Raw genomic sequence first — 14285 nt, 5'->3', positions numbered from 1 at the left:
GAGAACTGAGTAATGTAACAGACAAACCATTATTTCTTATATTTAGAGACTCTATAGTGATGGGGTCTGTTCCACAGGACTGGCGCATAGCAAATGTGGTACCAATATTCAAAAAAGGCTCTAAAAGTGACCTGGAAATTATAGGACTGTAAGTCTAACCTCTATTGTTGGTGAGATATGTGAAGGGTTTCTGAGGGATGTTATTCTGGATGATCTCACTGAGAATAACTGTGTGACTCCATATCAGCATGGGATTATGAGGAATCGCTCCTGTCACACCAATCTAATCAGCTTTTATGAAGAGGTAAGCTATAGACTGGACCAAGGCGAGTCATTGGACATGGTATAACTTGATTTTTCCAAAGCGTTTGATACCGTGCCACACAAGAGGTTGGTACACAAAATGAGAGTGCTGGGTCTGGGGAAAATGTGTGTAAATGGGTAAGTAACTGGCTGAGTGATAGAAAGCAGAGGGGGGTTATAAATGGTATATTCTCTAACTGGGTCGCTGTGACCAGTGGGGACCGCAGGGGTCGGTGTTGGGACCTCTTCTCTACAACATATTTATTAACGATCTGGTAGAAGGTTTACACAGTAAAATATCGATATTTGCAGATGATACAAAACTATATAAAGCAGTCAATACAAGAGAAGATAGTATTCTGCTACAGATGGATCTGGATAAGTTGGGAACTTGGGCCGAAAGGTGGCAGATGGGGTATAACAATGATAAATGTAAGGTTATACACATGGGAAGAAGGAATCAATATCACCATTACACACTGAACGGGAAACCACTGGGTAAATCTGACATGGAGAAGGACTTGGGGATCCTAGTTAATGATAAACTTACCTGGAGCAGCCAGTGCCAGGCAGCGGCTGCCAAGGCAAACAGGATCATGGGGTGCATTAAAAGAGGTCTGGATACACGTGATGAGAGCATTATACTGCCTCTGTACAAATCCCTGGTTAGACCGCACATGGAGTTCTGTGTACAGTTTTGGGCACCGGTGCTCAGTCAGGATATAATGGAACTAGAGCGAGTACAAAGGAGGGCAACAAAATTAATAAAGGGGATGGGGGAACTACAATACCCAGAGAGATTAGCAAAATTAGGATTTAGTCTAGAAAAAAAGACTGAGGGGCGATCTAATAACCATGTATAAGTATATAAGGGGACAATACAAATATCTCTCTGAGGATCTGTTTATACCAAGGAAGGTGACGGTCACAAAGGGGCATTCTCTGCTTCTGGAGGAGAAAAGGTTTTTCCACCAACATAGAAGAGGATTCTTTACAGTTAGGGCAGTGAGAATCTGGAATTTGTCAGAAACACCGCACTGAACTTGCTCACTGAGCCAGTGCACGTGTCCTGAGTAAAGCGAACTGTGCTCAAAGATACCTGTGGAGCGGGCAGCAGCCAAGTAGGTGCGTACTTCAGAGCCGCAGGACCTGAAGCATGTGACTGCTAGTGGCGTGGCCTAAACTCCAGAGAGCTAGGAGCTGCAAGAGAACTCCTAGCAGGGTAACTGCGAGACAAAGTTACCAAGGGGCATAGACAGGGAGGATAGTCAGGATGTAGCCAATGAGTCATATACAGATAGCTGCAAGGTACAAGAGGGGTGAGCAGAGAGTAGTCAGAACACAGGCAATGAGTCATACACAGAGATAGCTGCAAGGTACAAGAGGGGCGAGCAGAGAGTAGTCAGATCACAGGCAATGAGTCATACACAGAGAGGGTAGCACAGTATAGAATCAACAGGCAAACTCACAACGGGAAACAGAACCGGGTCAGAACCATATAAACAAGCTATAACAATGAACAGGCACAGGCACACAGAGGTCACCACACTCGGCCAAAGGCAAAAGTATAACTGGCAGGGATTGGAGCTTCCCAGGGGTTTAAGAAGCTCTCCCAGAACCAGAAAGAGGCCACAATCATTAAGCCCAGGTGTGCAGGTCAAAACCTGCACTGAGCTCCAGACATTAACCCCTGACGTGCAGCTCAAAAACCTGCACTGGGATCATGACAGTACCCCCCTCTCAACGGGGGGCCTCTGGACCCCCAGGCTTCCACGGGTACTTGGCATGGAAAGCCCGAACGAGGCGATCTGCATGTACAGAGCGAGCAGGGACCCATGAGCGCTCCTCTGGTCCATATCCCTTCCAGTGGACCAGATACTGCAAAGAGCGGCGCACCCGCCGAGAGTCCACAATATGTCCGACTTCATACTCCAATTGACCCTCCACCAGCACTAGAGGAACAACAGGCTCAGAGTCCTCTTTGACAGACCATATGGATTTCAACAGAGATTTATGGAACACATTGGATATTTTTAAGGAGGCGGGGAGACGCAACCTATATGCCACTGGGTTGACTATCTCCATAATCTCATACGGACCAATGAACTTTGGTCCCAACTTAGCTGATGGTACCTTTAAGTTGAGGTTACGTGTGGAAAGCCAAACCTTCTCTCCCACCTGAAACATGTCTCCCGAGGCTCTCTTTTTGTCAGCAAAATATTTGTACCTCCCCTGGGTCCGAGAGATATTACGCTGGACTTCAGCCCAGAAGTTTTTTAACCGTTGAATGGACCCCTCTACCCCTGGACAACCGGAATCCACCCGTGAAAATTCCCCAAAATGTGGATTAAACCCATAGTTAATCAGGAATGGGGATGTTGGTGGACTGACTCACCCGGTTGTTAAAAGCGAATTCCGCCAACGGTAACGCATCACACCAATCCTCCTGTCTGGCGGAGGTCAGACACCTGAGAATTTGTTCCAGGGATTGATTGGTGCGTTCTGTCTGACCATTACTCTCCAGGTGATATGCCGACGAGAAGGAGAGTGAGATGCCCAATTTCATACAGAACGCCCTCCAAAACTGGCCACAAACTGCACACCTCTGTCAGACACAACATTCAGGGGTATCCCATGCAATCGGACCACATGCTGCACAAACAACCTTGATAATGTTTCTGCTGAGGGTAATGCTGCCAAGGGAATGAAATAGGCCTGTTTAGAAAACCTATCCACCACCACCCAGATCACGGTATTGCTCCTGGAAGGTGGAAGGCCGGTAATAAAATCCATGGAAAGGTGAGTCCATGGCCTATCAGGAAGCGGTAAAGGTATGAGTTCCCCAGCCGCCGGTTATGCGAGCTTTTGGAACGGGCACACACTCCACAAGCAGAAACAAATTCCTTGACATCGGACCTTAATGAAGGCCACCAAAAACCCCTGGCTACTGCCTCTCTAGTGGCCGTGATACCTGGAGGAGAACTCAGCCTAGACTCATGAAACTCCTGCAGAAGTCTAGGCCGCAATGAATCTGGAACAAACAGTTTATCCCCTGGCCTTGTTGCCGGAGCTAGGGCCTGAGCCCTTAGAATTTCTTGTTCCAACTCAGTTGAGACCCCCGCCACTACCACCCCTGGGGGAAGAATGGAGGACGGCGGCTCAGGGGGAGACACTGGGTCAAAACTTCTGGACAGGGCATCCGCTTTAACATTTTTGGACCCCGGTCGAAAAATAATGGAGAACTGAAATCGTGAAAAACAAAAGTGACCAACGGGCTTGTCTAGGAGTAAGCCTCTTAGCAGATTCAAGGTATGCCAAATTTTTGTGATTCGTAACAACCGGGATAGTGAGCCGCCCCTTCCAAAAAGTGCCTCCATTCCTCAAAGGCCAGCTTGACCACAAGAAGTTCTCTATTGCCTACATCATAGTTTTTCTCAGCTGAGAACTTCTTGGAGAAGAAGGCACAGAGTTTCAGATTGGTAAGGGTGGCCGGACCCTGGGACAGCACAGCCCCCACCCCCACTTCAGAAGCCCTCCATCTCCACAATGAATGGTTTGGACGGGTCTGGTTGTACCAACACGGGGGCAGACATGAAACATTTCTTAATTGCTGAGAAGGACTCCTTAGCGAGTACAGACCAATTTTTTACATCAGCGCCCTTCTGGGTAAGATCCGTGAGTGGTTTAACCACTTGTGAGAAACCTTTAATGAATCTTCGATAATAGTTCGCAAATCCTAAGAAGTACTGGAGCCCCTTGAGATCTCGAGGCTGAACCCAGTCAGCGATCGCCAGCACCTTCTTAGGACCATACGAAACCCCTCACAGGACACATTCAACCCCAAAAAAGACAGTTCCTGTACAAAAAACGAACATTTTTCGAATTTAGCGAACAAGCGGTTCTCCCCGAGTCTCTGGAGAACTGTCTGTAGATGTTGCAAGTGAGATTGGCTGTCCGGGGAATACACCAAAATGTCATCCAAATAAATAATAACAAAACGGCCTATCAGGTCAGAAAAAACACAACATTGATGAAATTCTGGAAAATAGCGGGTGCATTAGTTAACCCAAATGGCATTACCAGGTTCTCAAAGAGTCCTTCTGATGTGAGGAATGCAGTTTTCCACTCGTCCCCTTCCCGAACCCTTATCAGATTGTAGGCCCCCCACAGATCTAACTTGGAGAACCATTGGGCCCCAGCTAACTGGTTACATAAGTCTGGGATGAGGGGAAGCGGGTAAGTGTTCCTAACCGTTATCTTGTTCAGTTCCAGAAAGTCGAGGCACAGCCGCAAACCACCATCTTTCTTCTTCACAAAGAAGAATCTTGCAGCCACAGAAGGCCTGATATACCTTTTGCAGAGACTCTCAGCTATGTACTCCTTCATGGCTTGGCGCTCAGGCCCAGACAAATTGAACAATCGAGCCTTCGGTAACTTGGCTCCGGGTACTAAATCAATGGCACAATCGTAGGGTCTATGTGGTGGCAGCGCCTCAGCCTCACTTTCGGAAAAAACGTCTTCGAAATCCTTCAGGTACTCCGGAATACCTTCCAGACCGACAGACGAAACAGATACAGATTTAACAGCGTTAAGAAGATGTCCCAAGTTACCACATTTATCCTTACATCCCCATTGAGTGATCTCCCCTGTAACCCAATCAATGGTAGGATTATGGCATTGAAGCCAAGGCATCCCCAGTACCAGTCCTGCAGGCAAGTTATCTAGCACAAGACAACTTAGTTTTTCCACGAGTGGAACCCACTTTTAGAGAAAAAAGTTCAGACCTGCAACAGATACCGTCCTGGGTAAGAGGGGACGAGTCAATTGCCACAAGTTTAACAGGATCCTGAAGCCTGACTGTCCCTATCTAATTAAGAGTCATAACTCTGGTATCAATCAGGTTCACAGCAGAACCGCAGTCAACAAAAGCAGTAGTCTGAACCGGACCATTACCAAGTTCCAGTTCCACCAGGAAAATTGTACCTGAAGGTCTTGGTAGCCTCCTCGACTACTACCCAGACCTAGTCGTTTCCCGCCATCTTGGAGGATGACGGACAGGAGGGGCAGTCCTTCTTCCAGTGTCCAGATTCCCCACAACAGAAGCACAACTGCTTCTCCCGGCGGCGTCTTCTTTCCTTTTCCTCACAGGTGACAGCGCTCACCTCCATAGACACAGGAAGTGTCCAGGTCTCATCTCCACTGAAGAATAATGGTGTTTCCCTTGCATAACGCCTCTAGCCCGCAGTCTGCGATCCATGCGAACCGCTTGGGTCATGGCATCCTCCAGGGAGTCAGGCGGAGAATGGAGTGCCAAGGCATCCTTCAGACGTTCACACAGGCCTCTACGGAACAGTCCCCGAAGGGCGGCATCACTCCAGGAAATCTCGGTTGCCCAATGTCTGAATTCAGTACAGAACCATTCGGCCGAGTGCTCCCCCTGACAGACACTCATCACCTTGTCCTCAGCCAAACGCACTATCAGGCTCATCATAATAAGCCCTAAGGCTTCAAAAAACGCATCCACAGTCATTCTCTCAGGGGCAGAAGAGGAAAGCGAAAATGCCCAGGCTTGTGGGGACCCCCTAAGCAGGGACATAACCACCCCCACCCTGTTTCTCATCCCCAGAGGAACGGGGTCTCAAAGAGAAAAAGAGCTTACAGCCCTCCTTAAATGCTCTGAAATCATCTTTGTTACCAGAAAACGTATATGGCAATTTAACTGGGGATTCGGGTGGGACTAAAATGACATCTCTATTCCCCACCTGCTGGAAGCCTGAGGAAAGTACCCCCTGAACTGAGTCCTCAACCCGCCGTTGGGACTGGGCCAGAGCTTGGGGTTCCAAACTAAGCTTCTGCAGTGACTGAGTCAAGCATTTCACCTGCTCAGATAAAGCACACATTGGGTCCATGCTGCAGAAGTGAGGAGAGGAAAAAAAATAGCAGGCCAGTTATGTCAGAAACACCGCACTGAACTTGCTCACTGAGCCAGCGCGCGTGTCCTGAGTAAAGCGAACTGTGCTCAAAGATACCTGTGGAGCGGGCAGCAGACGTAGATGTGTACTTCAGAGCCGCAGGACCTGAAGCACGTGACTGCTGGGGGCGTGGCCTAAGCTACAGAGAGCTAGGAGCTGCAAGACAACTCCTAGCAGGGTAACTGCGAGACAAAGTTACCAAGGGGCATAGACAGGGAGGATAGTCAGGACGTAGCCAATGAGTCATACACAGAGATAGCTGCAAAGGTACAAGAGGGGCGAGCAGAGAGTAATCAGATCACAGGCAGAGTCATACACAGAGAGGGTAGCACAGTACAGAATCAATGAGTCATATACGGATAGCTGCAAGGTACAAGAGGGGTGAGCAGAGAGTAGTCAGAACACAGGCAATGAGTCATACACAGAGATAGCTGCAAGGTACAAGAGGGGCGAGCAGAGTAGTCAGATCACAGGCAATGAGTCATACACAGAGAGGGTAGCACAGTACAGAATCAACAGGCAAACTCACAACGGGGAACAGAACCGTGTCAGAATTATATAAACAAGCTATAGCAACAAACAGGCACACAGAGGTCACCACACTCGGACAAAGGCAAAAGTATAACTGGCAGGGATTGGAGCATCCCAGGGGTTTAAGAAGCTCTCCCAGAACCAGAAAGAGGCCACAATCATTAAGCCCAGGTGTGCAGGTCAAAACCTGCACTGAGCTCCAGACATTAACCCCTGACGTGCAGCTCAAAAACCTGCACTGGGATCATGACAGAATTCCCTGCCTGAGGAGGTGGTGATGGCGAACTCAGTCGAAGGGTTCAAGAGAGGCCTGGATGTCTTCCTGGAGCGTAACAATATTGTATCTCACAGTTATTGTTAGGTTCTTTAGAAGGACGTAGATCTGGGATTTATTCTGACAGAATTTTATAGGCTGAACTGGATGGAGTATTGTCTTTTTTCGGCCATACTAACTATGTTACTATGTTTATGAAACACGTTATGGATCTTAAACGTAGCTGGAAGAGCCAATCGAAAAGAAACAGGATTAAGAATCTCCAAAATCTTATAAAGGTCCAATGAATCTTGGCTTGAACTTTGGAGATGCAACCTTTATAGGAATATTCTTTGAAAAGAACCAAACCATATCACCCACTTTAAACCGGGGACCAATGGTCCTATGCCGGTTGGAAAACCGTTGGGCTTTTTCCTGAGAGACGGACAACTTATCCACCACTTGGTCCCAAATCTGCTGCATTCTCTCTACCAGTGTCCACACTTGGGCAGGTCGAAGATTCCACTTGCCCTGAAGAAAATCGAGGATGAAACCCAAAGTTACAGAAAAAGGGCGACAAAGTGGCAGAACTAGCTCTATTGTTTAGCGCGAATTCGGCCAAGGGCAAAAACGAGACCCAGTCATCCTGATCAGCAGATATGAAACATCTCAAATAGGATTCCAAAGTCTGGTTTGTTCTCTCAGTCTGCCCATTGGTCTGAGGATGAAATGCAGAGGAGAAAGATAACTGAATTTCCAGTTTGGAACAAAAAGCTCTCCAAAATCTGGAAACAAACTGGACTTCTCTGTCCGACACAATGTTCTCAGGAATCCCGTGCAACCGAACCACCTGTTGTAAAAACAAGGGCACAAACTCAGAAGAAGATGGAAACTTTGGGAGTGGTACAAGATGGACCATCTTAGAAAATCTATCACAAATCACCCAGATAACACAGTCAATCTCTGAGAGACAGGAAGATTGGAAATAAAATCCATTGAGATATGGGTCCACGGCCTCTTGGGCACCGGTAGGGGCATCAACAACCCACTAGAACAGGGTTTGGACCGAGAACAAGTCCCACAGGACTGCACAAAATTCCTGACATCACAAGATAAGGCAGGCCACCAAAAAGACCGACTCACCAAATCTCTGGTACCAAAAATACCTGACCAGCCAACGCGGAGCAATGAATTTCAGACATTACTCTCTTCCTCCACTGGTCAGGGACATACAATTTTCCCATAGGGCAACGTTCAGATTTGTCCTCCTTAAATTCCTCCAGGGCGCGTCTCAAATCAGGTGAGATAGCGGAAAGAACTACACCCTCATTTAGAATGGTAGTAGACTCGGTCACATTAAGAGAATCCGCAAAGAAACTCCTAGAAAGGGCGTCCGCCTTATTATTCTTAGTGCCCGGAAGAAAAGAGACCACAAAATTAAAACGCGTAAAAAACAAGGCCCACCTAGCCTGTCTAGGATTCAAGCGTTTGGCTGGTTCAAGATAAATCAAATTATTGTGGTCGGTGAGGACCTCAACTTGATGTCTAGCTCCCTCCAACCAATGTCTCCATTCTTCAAATGCCCATTTAATGGCCAACAATTCCCAATGTCATAGTTACGTTAAGATGGGGAGAATTTTTGAGAAAAGGCACAGGGATTCATTTTAGAAGTCACCGGATCTTTTGGGGACAAAACAGCTCCTGCACCAATCTCAGAAGCATCTACCGCCACCTGAAATCGGAGTGAGACATCAGGTTGACGTAGAACCGGAGCAGAAGTGAATCTCCGCTTAAGCTCCTGAAATGCCGAGACTGCCTCTGGAGACCAATTCACCACATCAGCTCCCTTTTTGGTCAGATCAGTCAGTGGTTTGACAATACCAGAAAAATTACTTATAAATTGACGGTAGAAATTAGCAAAACCCAAAAACTTCTGGAGAGCCTTCATAGAAGTGGGCTGAACCCAATCATAAATGGCCTGTACCTTGGCCGGGTCCATTTCAATAGCAGACAGGGACAAAATGAATCCCAAAAATGAAATCCTCTGTACACCAAAAAGGCACTTCGATCCCTTAACATACAGAGAATTTTCCCTCAAAATCCGGAACACTTCTGTTTAACGGCTGCCAGAGCGGTTATTCCTCGGCATTGGAGGTCCACTGAGGTTCCCTCCACGGAGGAATGGATATCTGAAATGGAGAGACTTCATCGTCTGGAGTCAATGGTGGCGGGTGTGACGGTGATGTTGTATGTGAACAGGGGCGCACCTGGTTCCTCTGGCAATCCTTCAAGGAGAGCGCGGGGTTCCTGAACTGGCTACGTACATATTCACAACCCTCAATACGTGGACACTGATGCTATTGGGTCCCCTTTAACCCTCTCCCTCCCTACTCCCCCCTTTCTTCCTATTCCACCCCCCCCTTTTTTTTTTTTCCCTTTCCTTCGCTCTCTCTTCTTTTTATCTTGCTTTCCTTCTTCTTATATCTCTGTAACTGCTTTTCTTACAGGTTATTTACTTTGTTTATAAGGTTCATATCTGGAGGTGTTTTTCAGGATAGCAAGCATGTATCCTATATATGCCTGAGTCCTTGTTTGGCTATAAGTGTGCTGCTTTTACAGAGATTTAATGTTTAGCCTTGGACATGGTAAATGGCTCTCTGTACTGCTTTTACTGTTTAAAAAAAAAAAAACTTCAATAAATATATTTACTGAAAAAAAATCCGGAACACAGTCCGGACATGTTCCACATGAGAATCCCAATCACTGGAAAAGATCAAAATATCATCCAGATAAATGATCAAAAACTTATCCACAAAGTCCCGGAAAATAACGTTCATAAAGGACTGGAAGACAGAAGGGGCATTAGTGAGCCCAAAAGGCATCACCAGGTACTCAAAATGTCCCTCCGGAGTATTAAACGCCGTCTTCCATTCATCCCCGTGCTTGATGCGAATAAGATTATACGCCCCCCTGAGGTCAAGCTTGGTAAACCAACAGGCACTTTTAACTCTGGAAAATAAATCAGAAATCAGGGGTAACGGGTACTGATATTTAACCGTGATTTTGTAAAGGGAACGATAGTCAATACAAGGCTTTAATGAACCATCTTTCTTGGCCACAAAAAAACCCAGCACCTAAGGGTGAAGAGGATGTCTAATATGACCCTTCTCCAATGACTCCTTAATATAGGATCGCATAGCATCATGTTCGGGTACTGATAAGTTGAACAGCCGACCCTTGGGAAATTTACACCCGGGTATTAACTCAATTGCACAGTCATAACTCCTATGAGGAGGCAAAGACGCAGACTTACTCTCACTAAATACATCAGAAAAATCAGCCAAATAGTCAGGAATATCATGAGACTGGGGAGAGGTGGAGAAAACAGGAGCGTCCCTAAGAACACACTGACAACCCCAACTCACCACAGACCCAGATTTCCAATCCAAAACAGGATTATGAGTTTGCAACCAAGGAAAACCCAGAACAATAGTATCATGCAAATTATGCAGCACCAAAAATTTACAATTTTCTTGGTGGTCTGGGGCGACCCGCATTATCACCTGGGTCCAAAACTGGGGTTTATTCTCTGCCAAAGGAGTAGCATCAATACTCCTCAAAGGGATAGGAGTCCGCAGGGGAATCATGGGAAAACCACAACATTTAGCAAAGTCTAAATCCATCAGATTCAAAGCTGCTCCTGAATCTACAAAAGCCTTAGAGGAAAATGTAGACAAGGAGCAGGTCAGAGTAATCACCAAAAGGAACTTAGGCTATACACTGCCCATCGCAAATGCGTGAGCAAGACGCTTTTCTCGTTTAGGGCAGACAGAAATAGTATGAGAGGTGTCTCCACAGAAAAAACACAGCTTAATACGCCTTCTAAACTCCTGACGTTGCGCCCTAGACAAAACCCTATCGCATTGCATGGGTTCAGACGTTCGTTCAAAATGTGGCAACGCCTCTCGTGTAGTTTTATGTTCACGTAAACCCCGATCAACTTGAATGGTCAATGACAGAGTCGTCAAGACCAGAGGGAACAGGAAATCCCACCATAACATCCTTTACGGTTTCTGCCAAACCCTTCTGAAAGAGATGCTAGGGCATCGTCATTCCATTTAGTAAGGACCGCCCAGTTTTGGAATTTTTGACAGTATAACTCTGCAGAATCCTGACCCTGGTTCAAGGCCAATAGGGTTTTCTCAGCTTGATCAATAGCATTAGGTTCATCATACAACAACCCCAAGGCTTGAAAAAATGCATCCACATTAGTCAGAATAGGATCTCCAGGTGTCAGAGAAAAAGCCCAATCCTGGGGATCGCCGCGCAGCAAGGAGATGACAATTTTAACCTGCTGCACAGAGCTCCCCGATGACTTAGGCTTCAAGGCAAGAAATAATTTACAATTATTCTTAAAATTCAAAAATTTAGACCGATCCCCAGAAAACACATCAGGAGTAGGGATTTTTGGTTCAACAGCAGGTGATTGAGTGAGATAGGCGGAAATTCCCCGCACTTCAGCAGCGAGCTGCTCCACACGATCAGACAATTGCTTAATCTCCATTAGAGAAAAAAAAAAAATCCTCCTATGGCCCCAGAATAAAATGAGGAAAAAAAATATATTAAAAAAATTATGACACTTTTTTTTTTATTTTTTTTACAATTCTTTCCTTCTTTTGAGTACCCTAGAGTCTGCGGTTTTGCTGGTGATTCTGTTATGAATGGGTCACTGAGGAGGAGAGCAGGCCCAAGCTAAGCCACAGAAAACCAGAGAGGTTGGTAATTAAGCGGATTGCAGACCCTAGATCCTACGATGCCTTAGACGCCTCGGCACAGCCGGAGAGCTAACTAGGCCTAAAGCAAGAAAGGGGAAATCTAAACTGCCCCGGAGTAGAACCCCAAAGGAATAGACAGCCCCCAAACATATATTGTCGGTGAGACAAGATGAAAACACAAACGCAGGTAGAAAAATAGACTGAGCAAAAGATGGGGCCCAAACTAACTAGAAAGGACAGGAAAGGAAAGACATTGTCTTCAATCACGCAAAAAACCCTGCAAAAAAGGTCCAACACATCTGATGCAAAAATACTGAAGTCACACGACTTCGCCCACTATATCAGCACTCTGGTATATTCTGAAAGCAGAGCAAAAAGAGGCCAATCTAATAAGGGACGAAAACAAACTGGCACAAGCAGTAACATATGGATGGTGATTCAGCACAGCCCCAGCCGGAGCTGGCTGACCACACAAAACTGAAAAAGACAAAACCAGATCAAATGTGAACAGAATAGCAAAAGAACACTTAGCTGAGCATGCAGGGACTGAGCTGGAAACTAAGACCTCAGGAGGCAGGAAAAAAATCACCAACAGGGATAGAGGGAGTTGGCTGTCTTAAATCCAGTCTGAAACCCCAGATCTCCAATCGTCGTCCTCATTATCAGGTGGCAAGCCTCTGTTAGTCAAATCAGCTCCATTACCTCCAGTAACCACCAGAGGGAGCCCAGAAAGAGAACTCGCAACCCCTCCATCAACCTGACCAGCTCCACCACCTTCAGTAACCAGAGGTAGGCTAGAAAGGGAATTCACAACAGAGGGGCATCCGCGGAAGCAGAGGCAGGGGGGAGCATCCACTGAAACAGAGGCAATGGAGAACATCCACGGAAGCAAAGGCAAAGAGAAACATCTACAGAAGCAGAGGCAGCGAGGAGCCTCCGCGGAAGCAGAGGCAGCGAGGAGCCTCCGCGGAAGCAGAGGCAGCGAGGAGCCTCCGCGGAAGCAGAGGCAGCGAGGAGCCTCCGCGGAAGCAGAGGCAGGGGGGAGCATCCACTGAAGCAGAGGCAAAGAGAAGCATCCACGGAAGCAGAGGCAGGGAGGGGCCTCCGCGGAAGCAGAGGGAGGGGCATCAACAGAAGCAGAGGCAGGGAGGGGCATCAACGGAAGCAGAGGCAGGGGGGAGCATCCACTGAAGCAGAGGCAGGGGGGAGCATCCACTGAAGCAGAGGCAGGGGGGAGCATCCACTGAAGCAGAGGCAGGGGGAAGCATCCACTGAAGCAGAGGCAATGGAGAAAATCCACGGAAACAGAGGCAGGGGGGAGCATCCACTGAAGCAGCGGCAATGGAGAAAATCAACGGAAGCAGAGGCAGGGGGGAGCATCCACTGAAGCAGAGGCAAAGAGAAGCATCCACGGAAGCAGAGGCAGGGAGGGGCCTCCGCGGAAGCAGAGGGAGGGGCATCAACAGAAGCAGAGGCAGGGAGGGGCATCAACGGAAGCAGAGGCAGGGGGGAGCATCCACTGAAGCAGAGGCAAGGAGGGGCATCCACAGAAGCAGAGGCAGGGGGAAGCATCCACTGAAGCAGAGGCAATGGAGAAAATCCACGGAAACAGAGGCAGGGGGGAGCATCCACTGAAGCAGCGGCAATGGAGAAAATCAACGGAAGCAGAGGCAGGGGGGAGCATCCACTGAAGCAGAGGCAATGGAGAACATCCACGGAAGCAGAGGCAAAGAGAAGCATCCACAGAAGCAGAGGTAGCGAGGAGCATCCGCGGAAGCAGAGGCAGGGAGGGGAATCCACGGAAGCAGAGGCAGGGAGGGGCACCCGCGGAAGCAGAGGCAGGGAGGGGCATCCGCGGAAGCAGAGGCAACGAGGAGCATCCACGGAAGAAGCATGGAGGAGCATCCACGGAAGCAGAGGCAGGGAGGAGCCTCCGCGGAAGCAGAGGCAGGGAGGGGCATCCGCGGAAGCAGAGGCAACGAGGAGCATCCACGGAAGAAGCATGGAGGAGCCTCCACGGAAACAGAGGCGAGAAGCCTCCACGAAAACAGAGGCAGCGAGGAGCCTCCACGGAAGCAGAGGCAGGGAGGGGCATCCGCGGAAGCAGAGGCAGGGGGAGCATCCACTGAAGCAGAGGCAGGGAGGTGCACCTGCGGAAGCAGAGGCAAGGAGGAGCCTCCACGGAAGCAGAGGCAGGGAGGGGCATCCACAGAAGCAGAGGCATCCACGGAAGCAGAGGCAGGGGGAGCATCCACTGAAGCAGAGGCAGGGAGGTGCACCTGCGGAAGCAGAGGCAAGGAGGAGCCTCCACGGAAGCAGAGGCAGGGAGGGGCATCCACAGAAGCAGAGGCATCCACGGAAGCAGAGGCAGGGAGGGGCATCCATTTGCCATGGAGCCTTCTGCACGAGGTGATGTGAGAAAGAGAAGCTCTAGGTGGTGAAAGCTCATCT

This window comes from Dendrobates tinctorius, unplaced genomic scaffold (genome assembly GCF_039654945.1).
Source record: "Dendrobates tinctorius isolate UK_male_01 unplaced genomic scaffold, ASM3965494v1 ptg000251l, whole genome shotgun sequence".
NCBI classification, from domain to species: domain Eukaryota; kingdom Metazoa; phylum Chordata; class Amphibia; order Anura; family Dendrobatidae; genus Dendrobates; species Dendrobates tinctorius.
The sequence above is the reverse complement of the archived record's forward strand: the minus strand, read 5'-3'. Positions refer to the sequence as shown.